General features: G+C 42.2%; 1 pseudogene; it reads left to right on the forward strand.

Annotated features, from left to right (window-relative positions):
- Window positions 1–2,503: 2,503 nt before the first annotated feature.
- Window positions 2,504–2,588, forward strand: LOC143964652 (U2 spliceosomal RNA; annotated as a pseudogene).
- The last annotated feature ends 18,734 nt before the right edge of the window (window positions 2,589–21,322 follow it).

Genomic DNA, 21,322 nt, shown 5'->3' on the forward strand with positions numbered 1-21,322 from the left:
ATTACAAATGTTCGTAAAATTAAGAAATAAGAAAGAAAATCTACTAGGTATGACCAACTCACCAGGAGCATAGTGCTAATCTCTAGCAGAATGGTCACTCTGTCTCTTGATACCTTAGATCACACATGTCAAACACAAGGTAGGACAGAGAGCTGCGAGGAAGCTTTGGAAGGGCTAGGTTGCACACTCCTAAACCCTGCACTCTGTTTGTAGCACGCGACTGAACTCTGAACATAGCGCACCCTTTGAGGCCCTTTGAGGGCAATCTTACTGATTATGTGGCCCCTTGATGAAATTGCAATTGACACCCCTGCCTTAGATAGAGCCAAGGCCTCTGCACCCACAGGCAAGAATGGGGGACTTTGTGCACTTTTTCTGGGAGGTATTATTTAAAGTTTGAAAAGATAAGGCAAAAAGATTTCTTCTACGTGAGCTATGTAATATCATTAGACTTCTAATCAGAACTGTCATTAATTATGAAATATGTAATGAGTAATATGGGCTATCACTGCACCTGAGGGGAGGGAAGGAGATTTGCTGTCATAAATAATTGAAGAACATCATTTTTTACCCCTCAGATCTCCTGATAAAATAAGGCAGCAGTAATACTAAAGAACATATTAAAGAAAAGCTGTCACCAAATGGATTGTTTAAAATGCAGATATAATTTGTATACATTTTTAAGGTCTATTTCCCACAATACACTCCTCAAGACCCTTTCTGTCCCACCTACGTCTATTTTTTTCTGTGTTGTATTGAATGGCGTCAGAGTATTATTGTTCTGTAGTGTGCTCTAGTGGAGGTTGTGGACCACTACAAGTTATTTGCCATGTGTTTTTGTTTTCCTATCTGTCCTCCTCTCCTGTATAGTGTTAGTTATTTCAGTCCTAGCTAGACCCTCCCAACTTCTCCCTTTTTATATAGGCTTACCTGTAGGTAAAGTGAAAATCTCCTAAACGTGCTCCGTTTAGGAGATATTCACCCTGGATTTAGCCAGTTATGTCACCGGCGCATGCGCTCTGAAGGTCTGGCATACCCTGAAGGTCCTGCGTGCATGCACGGGAGCGGCGACGTCACCGTGGCTCAGGCCAATCAGATAGCCGGAACACGCAAACCCAGAAGAAAGACTGGGGGAACATGTCAGCACTTTCAGTGGTGGCAGCACAGTGCTGCAGGGCTTTGTTCCAAGGGGAGTAATTCATAAACTGCTAGCATGTGATGCATACTAGCACATTATGAAATTGCCTTACATGTGTTTTTTTTATTTTATTTTTATTAAAACGGCCACCGTCTACCACCACTTTAAAGGAGATCTATGGTCACAGCATACACTTTCATTTTATAAAAAAAGACTATAAGTGCCCGCGCTATGGTGTGTACTAATAAATGGTTAATGAAATTAAAAACAATGAGCTGCTGCTAACGTAAAGTAAAAAAAAAAAAACTATTGGTGATACTAAATTGTTATACTCAGTGATGCTCCAAAATATACAAATAAATATATACAGTAAAGTGCTGTGCAAACACCTAAAGGGCAATCAAAATAAAGTCCTTCCATGCAAATAAACGTGTTCAATTCTGCTTGTGAGGATACATGTGCCACTCCGTGCTCCCCTCCTGCGTCCCCACTCACCAACAGTAAGCTTTAAGATGCATGGTCTTTGTCCTACATCAGTGGTTAAGATGTCTCCTTCCAACACCTCACTTTAAAGGACTCCAAGGTCTTTAATCCACATCTATGGCCAGGTCTCCATTACAACGGTACAGATATATACAATGTGCCAATGAAGAAAGAGATGCACATAGCGTTATATTGATAAGATTTATTGGTAAAATCACAAAAGAAATGCACTTCTATCAAAGAAAGGCATACAGGTAAAAATTGTCGCCTTGGCGTGCTGCCAGCCATCACTGAACCTTGTGTATCTGGTCCCTGCTTGACGCATTTCTCCCCTCCCACTGGACGTCTTCAGAAGCTAGGGACGCTCATGACTTTCTGCCTTTTATGCATTAAGTCCTGCCCACTACACCCAAACCTCTTACTCCTCTCACTAACTATGATGTGTGCAGGGGCAGACTGACCATTTGGCCACTCGGGCACTGTCCGAGGGCCCCGGCCACTAGGGGGCCCCATCAGGGTTGCCAGCCTCAGTAAAACCAGTATGTAAAAATCTGTGTTTTTTTTACATCTGTCTCTGAAATGTCCCTTACTGACATCATTTTGGTCTAAAAATCCTGAGATTATAGCTGCCCCACCTCTACAGTACCTTCTCATCCAATAGAAACATGTCTTTGTATACTGTGTGTACATGTATGTGTATACTGTGTGTGTGTGTGTGTGTGTATACTGTGTGGCCCCATAATCTCCTATTCCCCGGGGCCCCCATGAGTTGTCAGTCCGCCCCTGGATTAGTGTAATTATACTTCCTGCTTCCGCCGGGAACTAACGTTCCTGTTTGTGCAGGAAGTTATCAGCCGCCATATTGGTACTCCATGTTTCTCGGCCGCTTCTCGGCCTTTTGGCTAAGATCAAGTGTAGTATCTGTTCTTATCAGTTACCAGTAGGTGGCGCTGGCTTCTGTCCCTGTTCTACGGTGAGGTGGAGCAGGGAGGGCGGTTGCTATGCAAAGCCTGCTGGTGTAAAGGTGACCCGGAGTGGTTCGTAGCCGAAAGGGAAGCCTTCTGATGGGGATGGAGAACCACTGGTCGGCGCCAGGGGAGGGGACCCTGGACTTCTGGCTTGGATTGTGGCAGCTTTAGCTCCAGTCAGTTTTTCGGGAGGGAACTTTTGTTCTCCTGTTCCAGCAGGGGGGCGGCCTGTACCTTCCGAATGTAATTAGGCAGGAGTTATGGGAGTGAGGGTGTGACCTGATGGCAAAGGGTCTCACCAAGCTCCTGGATCTCCATGCCTTTCTGGCTGGGGTGGGGGCTGTCGTGGTCTGGGCTGGGAGGTCAGGGATTATTCTGTTGAAAAGCCCATGGTGATGTGCCCCTGGAGTGGCAGTCCAGGGGTGCCTTATGTTCACTGTGCTTTGCACTTTGATATTCGGCACCTAGGTCACGTCACGTCACCAGATACACGCTTTTTTACACCTGCCTCTAGGGCCCGGCCTTTTGGCTAGGACCAGAGGAATTTTTGATTCCTGGCCGGAGGGCCTGGTCATTCTATTGCACAATGGCCACCTTTTCACTCTCCTCTTCACTATCCCTTTCCTCACTTTTTATTTATTTTATTTGTGTTGTGTGAGTCACGTTTGTCACTTCACGTTTGATGAGTAGGGTGTCGGTCCTCGGACCTATCCTGAAAGTCTTGTGGGAGGGCGGACATAGGCCTTCTGGCTTGGTTCAACCTCCATTGGGGGGCCTACCTTCGGGGAAGCCCCATAGTACCAAGTACCTAGGAGGTTCTGTTTCGGCAGTCCTCCTGGGGAAAGGAGGTCTTCTGGCTTCGGCTGGAAGACCACTGATGAGTCTGGTACCTCAGTCCCTGTCTGGAGCCTAACGCCCCGGGGGATCAGGGTATGGTCCTTCCTAGTGGAGGACGTCAGACACCCGTCTGCACTTTTTAGTGTGTTACTCTTTATGTGTGTGCACTTTTTTTATGCATCGGGTGGAAGTTTTTTTGGGTGTGTTTTGCACGCCATGGGCTTTTTCAATCGAAAAAATTGGTACTCCATGTTTAATATACTGTGTATTGCAGTCACCATGTTATTTAACTTCCTGGTAACACAGGAAGTTTGAACGGCCGTGATAACAATATTTCATGTCTATTAGATGTATAGGTACCACTCTTATCAAACTATCATTGTTTTAATCTGGGCGCTGCGCCAGACAAATTCCAGCTTATGTATCAGTGTCTATATTCAATCTAACATATAATATCAAAACGCTGCTTATGTAATAATTAAAAGGTGATGTCATAGGAAACAAATCCTAAGACAAAACAGCGCTAGCAATGTGCCTAATAGTAATTTTATATATATATATATATATATATATATATATATATATATATATATATATATATATATATATATATATATATATAAATGGAATGATCCTCTACAATAAAGAAATTGACAACAAAGCAATGCGTATCAAAATCTGAATAGGCGTGCAAATAGAGTCCAGTTGAAAAAACAAGATAAATTAAATTGGATGAACTTCTTGTTCAAATATAAACATGCTCAATGTCTCACATTAGTAAAAAAGTTTGCTTGTGCTCCCAACTGATTCATCAACAGGTAAAGATCCCTACTCACCGAATTAAGTTGACCCTCATTACCTTACAGCAAGATAGGTCAAATGCGCTTTGTGGTCTGTCGTAGATGGAACCTGCTCCCAGCGGTATCTGGTGGTCGGTGTTCCCGGAGATTAGCTCCGAGGGAAGTCCTCCGCTCTCCCACACTACACGAGATCCAGACCACGGTCAAGTCTCAGCGTTCACAGTCTCCACACATGGACTCCGACCAACAGCTCCCTTCCACTATCAGTGCTTCAGATGGACAACCAATGGCATTCAAAAATAAAATAAAAATGGTCTCCACTCGCTTTTTAAAAAAACCTTTTAAAGGGCGAAATACAGTTCTCTGAGAAGTTGATAGTAATAATAGCTTGCTGCAATCAATAATAGAACTTTTGGGTCCTCACAAACTCTCCAAAGAAAAAAGAAAATCAATAGAAGCTTGCTGTATAACATCTAAAGCTTGATCCAACACACTGTGCGTCCTAGCTTGACATTTTACGTCATGGCAAATGATGTCATCAGCAGCTGGCGTCCTTTGCCATGATGTAACATGTCACTATCAGTGCTTCAGAAAAAATAAAAGAAAAACAGGCTCCACATATCGTAAACCAGCTTAGTTTTTAGTAAAACTTTTTAAAAGGTGAAATACAGTTCTCCGAGAAGTTGATACACCGTGCGTCCTAGCTTGACATGTTACATCATGGCAAAGGACACCAGCTGCTGATGACATCATTTGCCATGACGTGAAATGTCAAGCTAGGGAGCACAGTGTGTTGGATCAAGCTTTAGATGCTATACAGCAAGCTTCTATCGATTTTTTTTTTTTTTTTGGAGAGTTTGTGAGGACCCAAATGTTCTATTATTGATTGCAGCAAGCAAGCTATTGTTAGCATAAACTTCTCTGAGAACTGTATTTCGCCTTTTAAAGGTTTTTTTTTTTTAAAGCGCAGCTGGTTTACGCTATGTGTAGCCCATTTTTATTTTATTTTTGAATGCCATTGGTTGTCCATCTGGAGCACTGATAGTGGTAGGGAGTCGGAGTCTGTGTGTGGAGACTGTGAACATTGAGACCCGATCGTGGTCTGGATCTCGTGTAGTGCGGGACAGCGGAGGACTTCCCCCAGGGCTGATCTCCGGGACCACAGACCACCAGGTACCACGGGAGCAGGTTCCATCTACGACAGGTCACACAGACCACAAAGCACGTTTGACCTCTCCTACAGTAAGGTAATGAGGGTCAACTTCATTTGGTGAGTAGGGATCTTCACCTATTGATGAATCGGTTGGGAGCACAAGCAAAGCGTTTTTTTTACTAATGTGAGACATAGAGAGCATTTATATTTTAGCAAGAAGTTAATCCAATTGAATTTATCTCATTTTTTCAACTGGACTCTATTTGCTCATCTATTCACATACTGATACACATTGCTTTATTGTACATTTCTTTATTGTAGATTACTTATATAAAAATGAAAAAAATTAATAAAAAAATGTACTATTAGGCATATTGCCAGCACTGTTTTGTCTTAGGATTAGTTTCCTATGACATCACCTTTTACTTCTTATCACTAGATTGAAACAGCTGCTGCATGGATTTATTGCAGTTCACCTTTAATCCGAGGCGCGAGTGTTTTTTATTTACCTGCTTATGTAATGCCCATCTTAATCCATTATTAATACAATATATATAATGCAAAATACAAAAACTTTCATAAAAAAAAAAAATAATCAATAAACATTATTTACTCATATAAAATCATTAATAATTGTAAATAAAACAATTCACATCCAAATCTACGTTCAACCCTGTAGGTGTCATCGAATGTAATTGGTATATCCTTTTTGTTTCATTCTGTGATATGGCTTTTTTCATGTTGGTGCTCCTCCAATGTCTTTCTACTCTATCCCACAAAAGGTCAATTTTGAAGGGTCTCTGTTGTGAAATCTCCTAAAATGATTGGATAGACTGTGCTTACGGAATCCCTTTTTAATGTATCTTACTTTTAACTCCCTGGTTGTTCTCCCCACATATTGTAACCCACACTCACATTCCAACAGGTATGTGACATGTGTGGTCCCGCATGTTTAGTTTTATAACATCAGCATTGTAATAACCATACAAACAATAATTATTTTTGTCAATCCAATATAAACTTGGAAAATCTCCTTTCATGTTGTGAGTTGTGCCTGTCTACTGGCCGTCTCTTTCCACAAATTACTGGATTAGGGTGCCCACGTGTCCCGGATTGCCCAGGACTAGGGATGCGCTTTGAGTTTGAGTCAAACTCATGTTCGACTCGAACATTGCCTGTTCGCTGAACAGCGAGCAATTTGGGGTGTTCACAGGAAATTCGAAAAGCCGCAGAACACCCTGTAAAAGTCTATGGGAGAAATCTAAAGTGCTAATTTTAAAGGCTTATATGCAAGTTGTCATTAAAAGTGTTTGAGGACCTGGGTCCTGCCCCAGGGGACATGTATCAATGCAAAAAAAAGTTTTAAAAACGGCCATTTTTCTGGGAGCAGTGATTTTAATAATGCTTAAAGTGAAACAATAAAAGTGTAATATTACTTTAAATTTTGTACCTGGGGGGTGTGTATAGTATGCCTTTAAAGGGGCGCATGTTTCCCATGCTTAGAACTGTCCCTGCACAAAGTGTAATTTCTGCAGGAAAAAAGTCATTTAAAAGCACTCGTGGCTATAATGAATTGTCGGCTCCCCGTAATACAGAGAACGGTCATTGAAAGTCATTGATAAAAAAAAGGCATGGGGTTCCCCCCAAATTCACTTACCAGGCCCTTCAGGTCTGTTATGGATATTAAAAATCCATACCAGACCCTTTATCTGAGCACGCAACCTGGCAGGCCGCAGGAAAAGAGGGGGGACGAGAGAGTGCCCCCCCTCCTGAACCGTACCAGGCCACATGCCCTCAACACTGGGAGGATGCTTTGGGGGTCTGATCCCGCCCCCCGTCCCCGTCCCCCCCGTTTGAAATAGTAAGCCGTTTCACAAAGAAAGTGTAAAAAATTGTTAAAAAACACACACACACATCGTTGGGAAAAGTCCTTTATTAAAAAGAAAAAAAAAAGATTACAGCGGTGGTACTCCACTCTTGCTATTTTTAATAAAGGACTTTTCCCAACGGTGTGTGTGTGCTTTTTAATCATTTTTTACACTTTCTTTGTGAAATGGTACGCCCTTACCATTTCAAAAAGGGGGGGGCGGGATCTGGGGGTCCTCTTGTTAAAGGGGGCTTCCAGATTCTGATAAGCCCCCTGTCCGCAGACCCCCACAACCACCGGCCAGGGTTGTGGGGATGAGGCCCTTGTCCCCATCAACATGGGGACATGGTGCTTTGAGGGGTCACAGACCCCCAAAGCATCCTCTCAATATTGAGGGCATGTGGCCTGGTATGGTTCAGGAGGGGGGTTCTTTCTCATCCCCCCTCTTTTCCTGCGGCCTGCCAGGTTGCGTGCTCGGACAAAGGGTCTGGCATGGATTTTTGGGGGGAACCCCACGCCATTTTTTAAAAATTTGACGCGGGGTTCCCCTTAATATCCATACCAGACCTGGAGGGCCTGGTAATTGAATTTGGGGGAACCCCGCACTTTTTTTTTTTTATCAATGACTTTCAATGATTGTTCTCTGTATTACAGGGAGCCGACAATTCATTGTAGCCGCGAGTGCTTTTAAATGACTTTTTTTTTCTGCAGAAATTACACTTTGTGCAGGGACAGTTCTAAGCACGGGAAACATGCGCCCCTTTACAGGCATACTATAGACAACCCCCAGGTACAAAATTTAAAGGAATATTACACTTTTATTGTTTCACTTTAAGCATTATTAAAGTCACTGCTCCTGAAAAAACTGCAGTTTTTAAAACTTTTTTTGCATTGATACATTTCCTCTGGGGCAAGACCCTGGTCCCCAAACACTTTTTATGACAATAACTTGCATATAAGCCTTTAAAAAAGCACTTTTGATTTTGAACATTTGAGTCTCATAGACTTTAATAGGGTTTTAAAGTTCAGACGAAGTTTAGGTCTGTTCGCTGGTACTGGTGCGAACCGAACCGGGGGGTGTTCAGCTCATCCTTACCCAGGACTTTCCTGCAATTGGCATGTCTGTCCTGGGTGCCGGGCACCTTCATTCTGGGACAATACAGTGTCCCAGAATGAAATAGAGGACACATCCACCCTACCAGCTACATTGCCAAACTGGTTGCTAGGGCCGCCCCCGCCTGGCGTCTAGCAACCAATGTCGTCACACAGACTCAGAGTGAGGCCGAGTGAGGCCCGTGCCTAGAGCTGTTTGACTCCAGTTTCCACCCAACCCCTCCTTCTCTGGTCTGATTCCGGCATCCAGTGGCATGCAGAGAGAAGGAGTGATTTGCAGCAGGGACTGGCTAGTGTAATCATCTTCACTGCTGCTGCACTGCTCAGATCGGCTACTCGACTTCTCTCCTCCTCCCACCCGACTGAGGGACCTAACCCACTTGTATAGTAATGAAGCAGGTGACACTCATCACCAGAGGGCATAGTAATGAAGCAGATGACACAGGCAACAGAGGGAATGGTAATGAAGGTGACACCTGAAACTGGGGGACAGTAATGAAGGTGACACAGAGAAGTGAGGGAAAAGTAAGGAAGCCTTCATTTCATGTTGTGACATTTATTTCAGCATTATACTGTTCACTTATTTTATTGGTTTCACTTAATCCTTTTTACTCATCAGAGTTATATCATTTAGACATAAAATGTCCTTTTATGTTTTTGCTTTCAACATTTAACACTTGCATATTGTAATAAATATGTTTGTAATTACAAATGTTCATGTGTAAGCCCTTGTACACACGGTCGGAGAATCCGTCGGAATGTGTCCTATCGGACCGTGTCCTCAGATAATCCGACTGTGTGTGGTATGCATCGGACTGATTCCGTCGGAATATCCATCGGACCCAATTTTCCAACATGTTGAAAATATTTCCTGACCAACTGGGCCGATCGGACATACTCCGATCATGTGTAGAGAATTTTGATTGGACCAAGTGCCACGCATGCTCAGATCAAATTCCTACATAAAAGCTATTGGCTACTAGCCTGAATGTAGTCCCATCGTAACGAAATTACGTCATCACGTTCTGAAAGATCGGATTTTTCCCCAACTTTGTCCGACCGTGTGTATGCAACAGTTTCGGACAAAATCCGACGGGCAAAATCCGACGGATTTGGTTGTAGAAATCTCCGACCGTGTGTACAGGGGCTTAGACTGGCCCAGTCAAAGTCCAGACCTAAATCCAATTGAGAATCTGTATTAAGACTTCAAAATTGCTGTTCACAGACGTTCTCTATCCAATCTGACAGAGCTTGAGCTATTTTACAAAGAAGAATGGGCTAAAATGTCACTCTCTAGATGTGCAAAGCCGGTAAAGACATCCCCAAAAAGACTTGCAAGTGTAATTGCAGTGAAAGGAGGTTCTACAAAGTATTGACACAGGGGGCTGAATACAAATACACGCTACACTTTTCACATATTTATTTGTAAAAAAATTGGAAAACCATTTATCATGTTCCTTCATGTTCCTTCCACTTGACATGTGCTACTTTGTGTTGGTCTATCACATAAAATCCCAATAAAATACATTTATGTTTTTGGTTGTAACATGACAAAATGTGGAAAATTGCAAGAAGTATGAATACTTTTTCAAGGCACTGTATCTGGGAAGTAAGTGATTCAGCGCAGCAGGGCCGCCCTGCCATGGTATAAGTCCAGTGGGCAGTCCTGAAGTGGTCAATGAGAGTAGGCTAGAATTGATTGAAATGCAATATGGAAATGAATGTATAGTTTTACATTTTATCCATAGATATCACTTTAAACATAGAAAATCAGTGTGCATGTAAAAAAAGGACAGATCGAGTACTGTATCATTAGCCCTGATTCTGAGTTGTCCTTAGTCACGGATCCTCTTTGCTTTCCCCCATCTCTCAGTTGATTTATTATTGCCTTCAAAACTTCTGTCATTCTGGGCATCACTCTAATATTAACCCATATGCCTAAAAGCTGGCCATATGTGGATAGATTTTTGTTGTTTTTCTCATTGAGCCATCGGGTCGAACTACAAAATATATAATAGGTTCCTCTATCACACTTAAGGTGGATGGAAGAATCCATCATTGTATTCTGACAGCAGCACCCTCATATGTATGAAAGTCTGAAACAACAAATATACAGCAGCAGTATAATTTCCCAGAAAAGCTCTACCTTCTATCAGATCTATAAATAACAATCCTTGATTTTGAAGTGAGTGAATTGGCCTCCTCCACTGTCGCTTTGTCGCTGGGTCTGGTGAGAGGGCCTTGTGGTTATAACCTGTTTCCACTGAAGACTGAGCCCTTAGAAACCAACTATACAGCTCTTTTATAGCTGTATAACTGCCTTGTTGACTTTCCACACACGCACCAACAGAATCTTTGGTCCCCAATGTTAGCCGGCTGAAGAGTCAGGACCAAAGACTCCCCCTTTACAGTTGCTAAACAGAGACCTTTGCCCCCTTGCTTGGTTTGAGAGGTATCTCTCAGGGAATGCTGAACCATACCCTAGCTATTCCCTTTAACTCAGTTGCAGTATTATTTTTCACATTGCAGTTACCGTGTATGTGCACTGTTTATTGCTGAATTTCTTGTGTTGATTTCAGTCTAGTGGAACAAAACTCTATTCTAAGTTACTTTGGCATAGCTATTAGTCTGTTTAGCAGACTGTGTCCGAATCTACCTTCTATGTGTTCATTCATGCTCAAACCACGATTTATTCTAACCTGTACCAATACATTGAGTTCATTTACCACTAAACCGTGTCTATTTCCTGATGCTAATTCACAGCCGAGTTAAAGGTAGCTATACTCGTGTTCTAATAAGAGCTTACAGTGACTTTCTTTCAACCACGTGTGTCCGAGGGACTGAGGTTGTTCTTTGAGTCGAGGCAAAGAACATTTTGACCACTAATGGGAGATTTTTGCCACTGACCTCAAATTAATTCATTTAAATAAGGGTTCCCCTGACACCTGAATTTATTTTAGGGGTTTATCTGGAGTAAAATGGATGAGAAAGAATGTTGTAGACTATTGTAATGATGCGAGTGCCACAAAGTTTTCCCAGTAAGAATTTTACTTGTCAAGTCAAGTAAACAGAAATCTCACACATTTCGGGGCTCAACCAACTCTTTAGCGGGGCTAGTATGCTAGCAGTGAGTTGAAGTTTGTACTTGACAGCTGTTGTAGCATAAAACATATCAGAGTTGGGTTGCCAGACTGATAGCCATATTGTGTTACGTCATCTTTATATATACATAGCATAGGCTTGGTGATTTTTCAGACTTACCTATTATAAAATCTGTTGTTTTCATAAGTATACATCAGTCTCATTATGTTAACATTTCTCAAACAAAACAATGTTTTCACATACTGTCCTCTAATGCAATTGGAAAATAGATACTATTGTTTGTATATTTGACAAATGTAAAACATTCAATGATCAATTTACACATTTGAGCTGCTCCTATTGTATTGTTTTGAAGGAGTTCTGATCAATTACTGCACCCAGACTGCATCAATAAAAGTCAACACAAGCTTGACCTTTTGATGTATTTTAACTATGACATGCATACTGCAGTGCCATCTAGATTTTGAGTTAGAAAAATGCTTCTCTGCAAGAAACTTACGGTATGTAGAAAGGAAGAGGTAAAGGATACGCACATGTGGGAATGACTACCCAGACTTTACAAATAAAAGGCCAGCCGTATAAACTGAAAGAGGGGCTTCATAAAAACCAGAAGAACTAAGAAGGTAAGTTTGTGTCACAGAGGACATCAAAAGACAGAAGAAGGACGTTCACATGGGGTGACATTAAAGTGTTTGTTACCCCAGCATTTCATATTCCTGATATGTGCCTGCTGTACCATGTACTTGTATGAAAAAGTATACTGTTCTCTTTGTATTACTTCCGTTGTGTGAAATGCCTTGTTGGTGCTCCTGCCAGTCCCTCTGCTTTCCTATTAAAAACAGAACACACTAAGCAGGAGAGCTTGTAGGTTCTCTAGCTATGCTGGGAACTCAGCCTGCTCTCCTCTAATGATCAGACCTGTCCTGACACCCCCCCCTCTGCACAGCCTCTGACTGGGAAGCTCAGTGTACAGTTGTTCTCCTCCCCCCAGCTCTTATGCAGCTGAGAAGAGGGGTAACAGAGGTAATGTGATCACTTATAAAAAAAAAGGGGGGGAAAGGGTATTTATAATGTTTTTTTATATCTATAAACAAACGTTTTGCATTTCATTTCAGTTTTGAACTGAATGGGTTGTTTTACAAGGTGATCGTTTAGAGTCACTTTTCTTTTCATGTGACAGCACTGAAGAAATGACACATTGCTACAATGTAATGTAGTGAGTGTACAGTTTGTATAAGCCCTTGTACACACGGTTGGACAAATCTGATCGTTTGTAATGTGATGACGTGATTTCATTACGACGGGACTATGTTCAGGCTAGTAGCCAATAGCTTTGGTCTAGGAATTTGATCTGAGCATGCGTGGCACTTTGTCCGATCGGAATTCTCTACAAACGATTGGACAAAGTCCAATCGGACCATGTTGTCGGAAAATTTTATAGCCCAGCTCTAAAATTTTGTCGGTCGGATATTCCGACGGAAACAGTCCGATGGAGCCCACACACTGCCGGATTATCCGACAACACTGTCCGACCGGACATTTTCTGTCGGAATGTCTGACCGTGTGTACAAGGGCTAACAGTGTAAATTTGCTGTCCCCTCAAAATAACTCCACACACAGCCATTAATGTCTAAACCGCTGGCAGCAAAAATGAATACACCCCTAAGTAAAAATGTCTAAATTGGGCCCAATTAGCCATTTTCCCTTCCCAGTGTCATGTGACTCATTAGTGTTACAAGGTCTCAGGTGTGAATGGGGAGCAGGTGTGTTAAATTTGGTGTTATCACTCTCATTCTCTCATACTGGTCACTGGAAGTTAAACATGGCACCTCATGGCAAAGAACTCTCTAAGGATCTTAAAAAAAAGAATTGTTGCTCTACATAAATGTCCTAGGCTATAAATCCTAGTCTATAAGAAGATTGCCAAGACCCAGAAACTGAGCTGCAACACGATCACCAAGACCATACAGTGGTTTAACAGGACAGGTTCCACTCAGAACAGGCCTCACCATGGCTGAAAAAGTTGAGTGCAGGCTCTCAGTGTCATATCCAGAGGTTGTCTTTGGGAAATAGACATATGAGTGCTGCCAGCATTGCTGTAGAGGTTGAAGAGGTGGGATGTCAACCTGTCAGTGCTCAGACCATACGTCCCACACTGAATCAAATTGGTCTGTATATCTGTTGTCCCAGAAGGAAGCCTCTTCTAAAGATGATGCACAAGAAAGCCCACAAACAGTTTGCTGACTAAGGACATGGATTACTGGAATCATGTCCTGTGGTCTGATGAGACCAAGATTAACTTATTTGGTTCAGATGGTGTCAAGCGTGTGTGGCAGCAACCAGGTGAGGAGTATAAAGAGAAGTGTGTCTTGCCTACAGTCAAGGCATGGTGGTGGTAGTGTCATGGTCTGGAGCTGCATAAGTGCTGCCGGTACTGGGGAGCTACAGTTCATTGAGGGAACCATGAATGCCAACATGTACTGTGACATACTGAAGCAGAGCTTGATCCCCTTTCTTTAAAGACTGGGCCGCAGGGCAGTATTCCAACATAACAACCCCCAAACACCTCCAAGACAATCATTGCTAAAGAAGCTGAGGGTAAAGGTGATGGACTGGCCAAGCATGTCTCCAGACCTAAACCCTATTGAGCATCTGTGGGACATCCTCAAATGGAAGGTGGAGGAGAGCAAGGTCGCTAACATCCACCAGCTCTGTGATGTCATCATGGAGGAGTGGAAGAGGACTCCAGTGGCAACCTGTGAAGCTCTGGTGAACTCCATGCCCAAGAGGGTTAAGGCAGTGCTGCAGAATAATGGTGGTCACCAAAAATATTGACACTTTGGGCCCTATTTGGATATTTTCACTTAGGGGTGTACTAACTTTTGTTGCCAGCGGTTTAGACATTAATGGCTGTGTGTTGAGTTATTTTGAAGGGACAACAAATTTACACTGTTATAGAAGCTGTACACTCATTACTTTACATTGTAACAAAGTGTCATTTCTTCAGTGTTGTCACATGAAAAGATATAATAAAATATTTAGAAAAATGTGAAGGGGTGTACTCACTTTTGTGAGATATTGTACATTACGAGAGCTGCCAGTTTCCTGCAATCACTTGACTAGAGCCTGGAGCCCTGTATGGAAATGGAAAACTATAACCTAAGCTAAGTATCTTTTTAGTGTAGCCTTATCACATACAGATATGCATACAACACACATGCACGTGTTAACCTAACCTTCCTAGTAAATAAGCATGGTCAATGCTCATTTGCCAGGAAAGTTAGGCAGCATGTGCATGTGTGTTGTATGCATATCTGTAATACTACGCATGTCTTGTATTGTTTTCCTACAATTGGAAGTAGTCTATATGTACAGTATTCTTGTTTAGTAAAAGAACATTACTACAGGGGTTTGTGCTTCCTTGCTTTACCACAATGTAACCTAAAAGATACAAGCAAAGCACATTTGTACAGCAAAGTGTGGAAAGGTAGATCAGTGAGGACTTGCTTTCTTTACCAGTGATTTGTCAAGTAGAACATAGTATATGTTTTAATTTTGCATTTCACTGTCTGGAAGGCTTTGTTCTTTAATATTCCTACAATAAAGTGTAACTATATTCTTACATTAAGGATAATTTATGTCACCATTACAGCCTTTTCTATCTTTTTCTTCTTTCCACTCCAGTCTGCGATTTTGGTGTAAAACTACTTCAAGCTGTGTAAAATATCTGATATTCAATTATTTAAAGGCAGTACTTCTAAAAAATTGAAAAACGCTGCAGGGCCTTTGTGATTACGACGAGTTAAAGAAAAATAGAGATTTCTTAAATCAAAATATTTTCATTCTTCAAGTTGTGGCAAAGGAGAAATAGTGCAGGAGAACCGGCAGATAAAACCCTCTGTGTAGACCCATCGCTCGGGAAATCTGGCGTTTGTTTCACTTGGGGGACGCAGCGAGGATGAAGGAGATATTTTGTTCCACTAATTAAGTCCTCTGAATTCTTAGCCCAGCAGATCTGTAAATGGCAGGCGGTATAGGGCGCTCGCATCCATGGCTTAAAATAGTTTTGTGATGTGAAATAAAAATAAATAACAATGCCGAAGTCAAGTCGGAGAATGGAGTGACGCGGGTGGGAGGGGTACAGGAATAATTAATGTCAGCCTATCGACCTCACAGAATGGAACGTTTCTTCGGTGGCTTTGTCTGCGTAATAAATATGAGAGGAGATACTGCATGTCATCTATCTATACATAGCAGTTCTAAAAAATGGAGCTCAGGCACCATCTGTAGTTTAGTGACTTAAAGAGAACCTGTCATAAGGGAATGTATGAGTTGACAATGCTGACCTCCTTCTGAAAATGCTAGTGGCCTGGATGTCAAATTGATTCTCTGGCTTTAATGCTTTGAATCACAGACCCAAAACAAACATAAGGAGCTCTGACTTCACTGGCTGCATGCTTGTTTGGCATCAGTAACAGTATGGGCGCTAGAGGGTCAGCATTACAGCCCAGAAACCAGCATTGTAAGAAAGTTATTAACAATGACAGCCCCTGTATTTCTCCCATGATAAACGACGAAAAAGGGTTAATAAACCCAGGAGCCTGGGTTCACTATATCTGGTCTCGCACAGTACACAGAAAATGGAAATGCAATTATTTTAGTAAATATAAACTGCTAAATACCTTTTCTCAACAACAGTATATAGCAGTCATGTGATTTCTATCAATGTCTGGTTAAAGCTTGTAGGAGGAGTTTTCATTTTACTCTGAATGTCCTATAAGGCTGCAGGACCCCTGAACCTCTGTCTGGGCAGTGCTAATTGGCTCTGTGCCGATCACATGCACCCTCAAAAAAAGGAAAAAACTCTCTAGCAATACACCATGAAGGAATAAGGTAAAGGAATAAGGGGAGGAATAGAGAAGGCAGGATCAAACAGCCTTTCTACACTATTCAGAGGATAAACCCCTTAGGTTCCACATTGAGTAGAACAAGCATGCTTGTTCTACTCACTATACAGACTGATTTTACTGTTATGGGTTTAGTAATGCCCCAGACACACGGACGGATTTTCCGACGGAAAATGTGCGATTGGATCATGTTGTCGGAAAATCCGATCGTGTGTGGGCTCCATCTGACTTTTTCCGTCTGATTTTCCGACACACAAATTTTAAAAGCAGGATCTAAAATTTTCCGACAACAAAATGCGATCGTTTAAATTCCGATCGCGTGTAGACAATTCCAACAGACAAAGTGCCACGCATGCTCAGAATAGACTAAGAGACAAAAACTATTGGCTACTGGCCTTTTTATAGTCCAGTTGTACGTGTTACACGTCACTGCGTTCTGAACGATCAGATTTTCCGACAACTTTGTGGGACCGTGTGTATGCAAGACAAGTTTGGGCCAACATCCGTCTGAAAAAATCCAACGGATTTTGTTGTCGGAATGTCCGACCGTGTGTATGGGGCATAACACTTAAAAAGCAGAGGTGTGTTATTAAAGGAATCCTATGAGGGCATACATAAGGGGCCTGCTATTGCTGACTTGCTCTTAAAGGCCCTAGAGCTGTTACACTGATTCTTATTTCACTATCATTGAGTCACTGAGCGGACTTGCACATTGAAAGCAGATCTTAAAATGTTTTAGCTCAGACCAAAAAAAAATATTTTTTAGATCCAGTACTCATTTTAAATTTGGAGCTGTCTGTCACAACCACCTCTCTTCTTGGTTAAAGGACAATCAGTGAGCGGGGGCTGGATGGGGCGTTCCCTTCAAATTGATCACATAAAAAAATATGATGAAAAAAAGAGCAATTTTTCTGTCTATGGGCCATAGTCTGATCTGTGTCATTGTCTACAGAGAACGCATGTACTACATGTATGTAGCATTAGGATTAGTTGTCCCTTTGCTTACCTTTATCTGGCACTTGAGGCATTATTCCATCACTGACATGATATGGTACTATTCCTCCCACCAACAACAATGGGGCACAATTCCTTCCATCTACACCAATGATGGGACACAATTCCTCCCACCAAATATGGGGCCAAATATGGGGCACAATTTCCCCTACTTGCACCAGCAATCTTCCATGATTCCTGCCACTAACATTGATGGGGCAAAGTTCCTCCCACCAGGGCCTTCTTTAATATTGATTGGACCCTGGGCAGAACTTTTCTTGGGGGGCCCCCATGCAGTTTCGCTCTCCACATGCTCCGAGACATACAATAATTAGCAGTTAGACTCAAAATCAGCTTACTGAATCAGATCAGGCAGCTATTGTGATTGGTTGCCAGAGGTTAGTGTATCATTACCCCTCACTGACTGGTTGCTAGAGGTTACAGCACACATTACGGCTCACTAATTAGTTGCTAGAGGTTACAGCACATGATTTCTGCTTGTTGATTGGTTGCTAGAGATTACTGTGGATATGACCTCAGGGGGGCATGATATACATATAAATGCCGCCAGCTGCTGATATTTACATATGAATGCTGCCACTATTCACATATGAATGCCGGTAATTTACATGTAAACATAGGGTCTGCAGGTGAGTCATCTGCACACAACAATAGGGCAGAGCTGGGCAGCATTAGTAGCAGCATTTCACACTGAGATATTGGGAGACAGCACAGGACTAAAACCTCAGGGGACGAGGGAATTTAAACCAGGATAGTTGGAAAGTATGAGGCAGCTGCTTTGGGCCCCACAACAATGACAGGGACCAGGGCAGCTGCCCCTTTTGCCCTGCCTTAAAAACAGCCCGGCCTCCCACCAACACTATATATATATACAGCCTGGCACTGTATATATATATATATATATATATATATATATATATATATATATATATATATCAATCAAAGTTCTTCCCACCAACACCAACGATGGGGCACAATACCTCCTATTCACCCCAACAATGGGGCACAATTACTCCCACCGACACCAATGATGGGGCACTATTTCTCCCATCGACACCAATAATGGGGACAATTCCTCCTTATAACACCAAATATCGGGCACTATTTCTCCCACCGACACCAATGATGGGGCACAATTCCTCCTACTGTCACCATTGCTTTAGCACAATACTTCCCGCTGACACCAGCAATATGTCACATTTCCTTCCACTGACACCAATGGTGCAGAACAATTCCTCCCATTGACACCAATGATGGGGCACAATTCCTCCCACTGAACTCAGCAATGTGGCACATTGCTTTCCACTGACACCAGTGATGCAGCACAATTCCTCCAACTGACACCAACAGTGGGGTATTATTCCTCCCACTGATACCAATGATGAAGCACAATTCCTCCCACTGATAACAATGATGAAGCACAATTCCTCCCACTGATATCAATGATGAAGCACAATTCCTTCCCCTGCCACCAACAATGGGGCACTATTCCTCCTGTTGACATTAACATTGACCACAGATGGTAGGTCAGTTTTTTTACTCCTACTGACCACCCACCCGGTGTATTTTTTTTACTCCAACTGACCTCTAAGCTTGAGGCACTGTTTTCTTTCACTCATGCTGGGGGATTTTCTACTCCCACTGGTCACAGTCTGCCCCCCCCCCTCCCCCCCAAAAAAAAAAAAAAAAACAGGGAATGCAGTTGTATATATGCATAATTATTAAAACCAGCCCTATAGGGCTCATTCATACCATCAGCATTGGACTGAATTGCCCAAGGCTTCAGTTCACACCAATGGGCTGAATTGACGTGTGCTAAAAATAAAATAAAGGACAGCCCATTACAACATACTACAAGGCATAGCAATGCAGGGTATGAGCGAGTTAAAAAACAAGGAGAAAAAAATTGCAAAAAAGCACTGCAACATATGTTAAAAATGTATTGCAAAGTGCCATAGCACATCAAAACAGCTTGTACGTGTTAGGCTTGTGCTATGGTGTGAATGGGCCCTAAGTGACGCCTATACTATTTACAGGTGGACTAGTAGGTATTTTTAACACATCTTTGAACACTTCGTATGCCAACAAGTTATGTTTCAAAACTCAGCAGCAGAGAAGTCATATATTTAGGGAATGTAAGGATTAGGGGGAAAATCTAATCGTATTATGTTATACTAATTAAATGGAGTCTGTTAAGAAGCTTACTACTTCAGGTCTGCACAGTCATTGTTGGCATTGTTTATGTACTTTCTAAGCATTACCTTATTTTCTTTCTGGACTGCTATATTTTGTAAAAAGAGTTTATGGATATGACAACAAACAAAACATACAGTATACTAAAGTACTACAATAACTGCCACAATAAAAGTGCCAGTTATTTAGTTGCCAAGCTGCGTGTAAGAAACAACTACTATGCCCTATGAGGGCTCTGAAAAGTAGAATGGGAAAACATATCAGAGATTACATAAGCGACTTGCCTCTCTAATGTTCCTAGGTATTTTTTGAACCAGTGTGTGTGAGATATAACAACGTTCTTGTTCCAGACTATTGACAGAGTAGTTATTGGATTAAGAGGAGGTGATGTAAGAGCCAGCCCTTTGTCTAAGGAGGCTTTTTGGATTTACTGTCTAAGTGCTAGAATGCCAGAAGGTCTCAACTACTGCTGGGACATTGATTTATTTACAGGCTATTAAAGAAAATTAGGGAATGTACGTTGTTTATATTTATTGTGTGTGTATTCTAGAAGAAAGAGGTTGTATAAAGAGGGTTAGCATGCACATGGTAAATATTGAACAAGCCTCTGACAACCTCCTGAGCACTCCATCTCCATCTTCCACACGACTGTCCCTGCTGGCATGACTCATGAGTATTTATGAGGTGGCCTGCCACTGCCAGCCCATTTTTCTGGGGATTGGCTGGGGCCCTCATGAATACTCCAAGCAGCTCCTCCTAAACTCCACCCTCTACTTCTGGAAGCTTCTCCAAGGTTCCAGAAAGCAGGGGGAGTCACCAGAGATGCTGCTTGCTGAATTATCCAGCCTCCCTGAGTCACTTAGCCCTGACCCAGATTCAACCCAGGCTTGGCTCTCAGCCGAGACAAATTTTCCTACTCTACAACTAACCTATTCTAGCACACTAGAGGGTTCTACATGTGCATGAGCAGTAACTCAATAAAAAGTATTACTGAAGGTACGACAGCTGGTTAATTTCCTGCATAAATAGGGACAGGATCAACCAGAAAGAGGTGCATAATCAGGGCAGGAAAGTGAGTGTGATCTGTGCATAGGGTGTGATATATGTGGTCCATGGGCAGGAGTGATAGTGTCCCAAGGACTGGGATGAAGATGTTGGCAAGTATGGCTGTGTGACATTAAATTTAGTAGCTATGTTGGGTATGGCTACAGGACAAGTGAACTTTAAGATTTTAGTACAGCTGCAGTGTTTGCTAGACAACATTAGTAGCTCAGAAGTTAATTTCTTTTGTTGTTTAGAATTGCTCATTAATAGACAGTTCATCATAAGTCCCAAAAATCCTATGACCTATAACAAAGGACTTTTAGTCAGAATTGGACAAGCTGTTGTAGTCATGTTAATGTAGGTAAGATCATGTCAGCGGTTTCCATGTTATGTCTGCTGAAATGTAAAATTAAATGTATGCTTTGTCAACCGCACCGCATCTTCACAAAGTGCTGACTTATTATGCCGCCATCCTGACCTGTCAATCACAGGAATGGGACAAGGAGCATCAGATGTATATGAGTACCTGAAGGGGAATACAAACAAGAGGTACATATATTGCTTTCCTATGAACGCCAGCTGTGCAGTTGTGCATGGTCAGTTAGCAAGAGGGTATAGATCAGTCATTATTGTGACAACTGCATTTCCCGGGGGGATCAATAGATGCTTATCTGCAGCTAATATGTTACAAGTGAGCAGTTGT

The sequence above is a fragment of the Lithobates pipiens genome, unplaced genomic scaffold (genome assembly GCF_037356315.1).
Source record: "Lithobates pipiens isolate NorthernLeopardFrog02 unplaced genomic scaffold, aLitPip1_a1.2 Scaffold_8, whole genome shotgun sequence".
Taxonomy (NCBI): domain Eukaryota; kingdom Metazoa; phylum Chordata; class Amphibia; order Anura; family Ranidae; genus Lithobates; species Lithobates pipiens.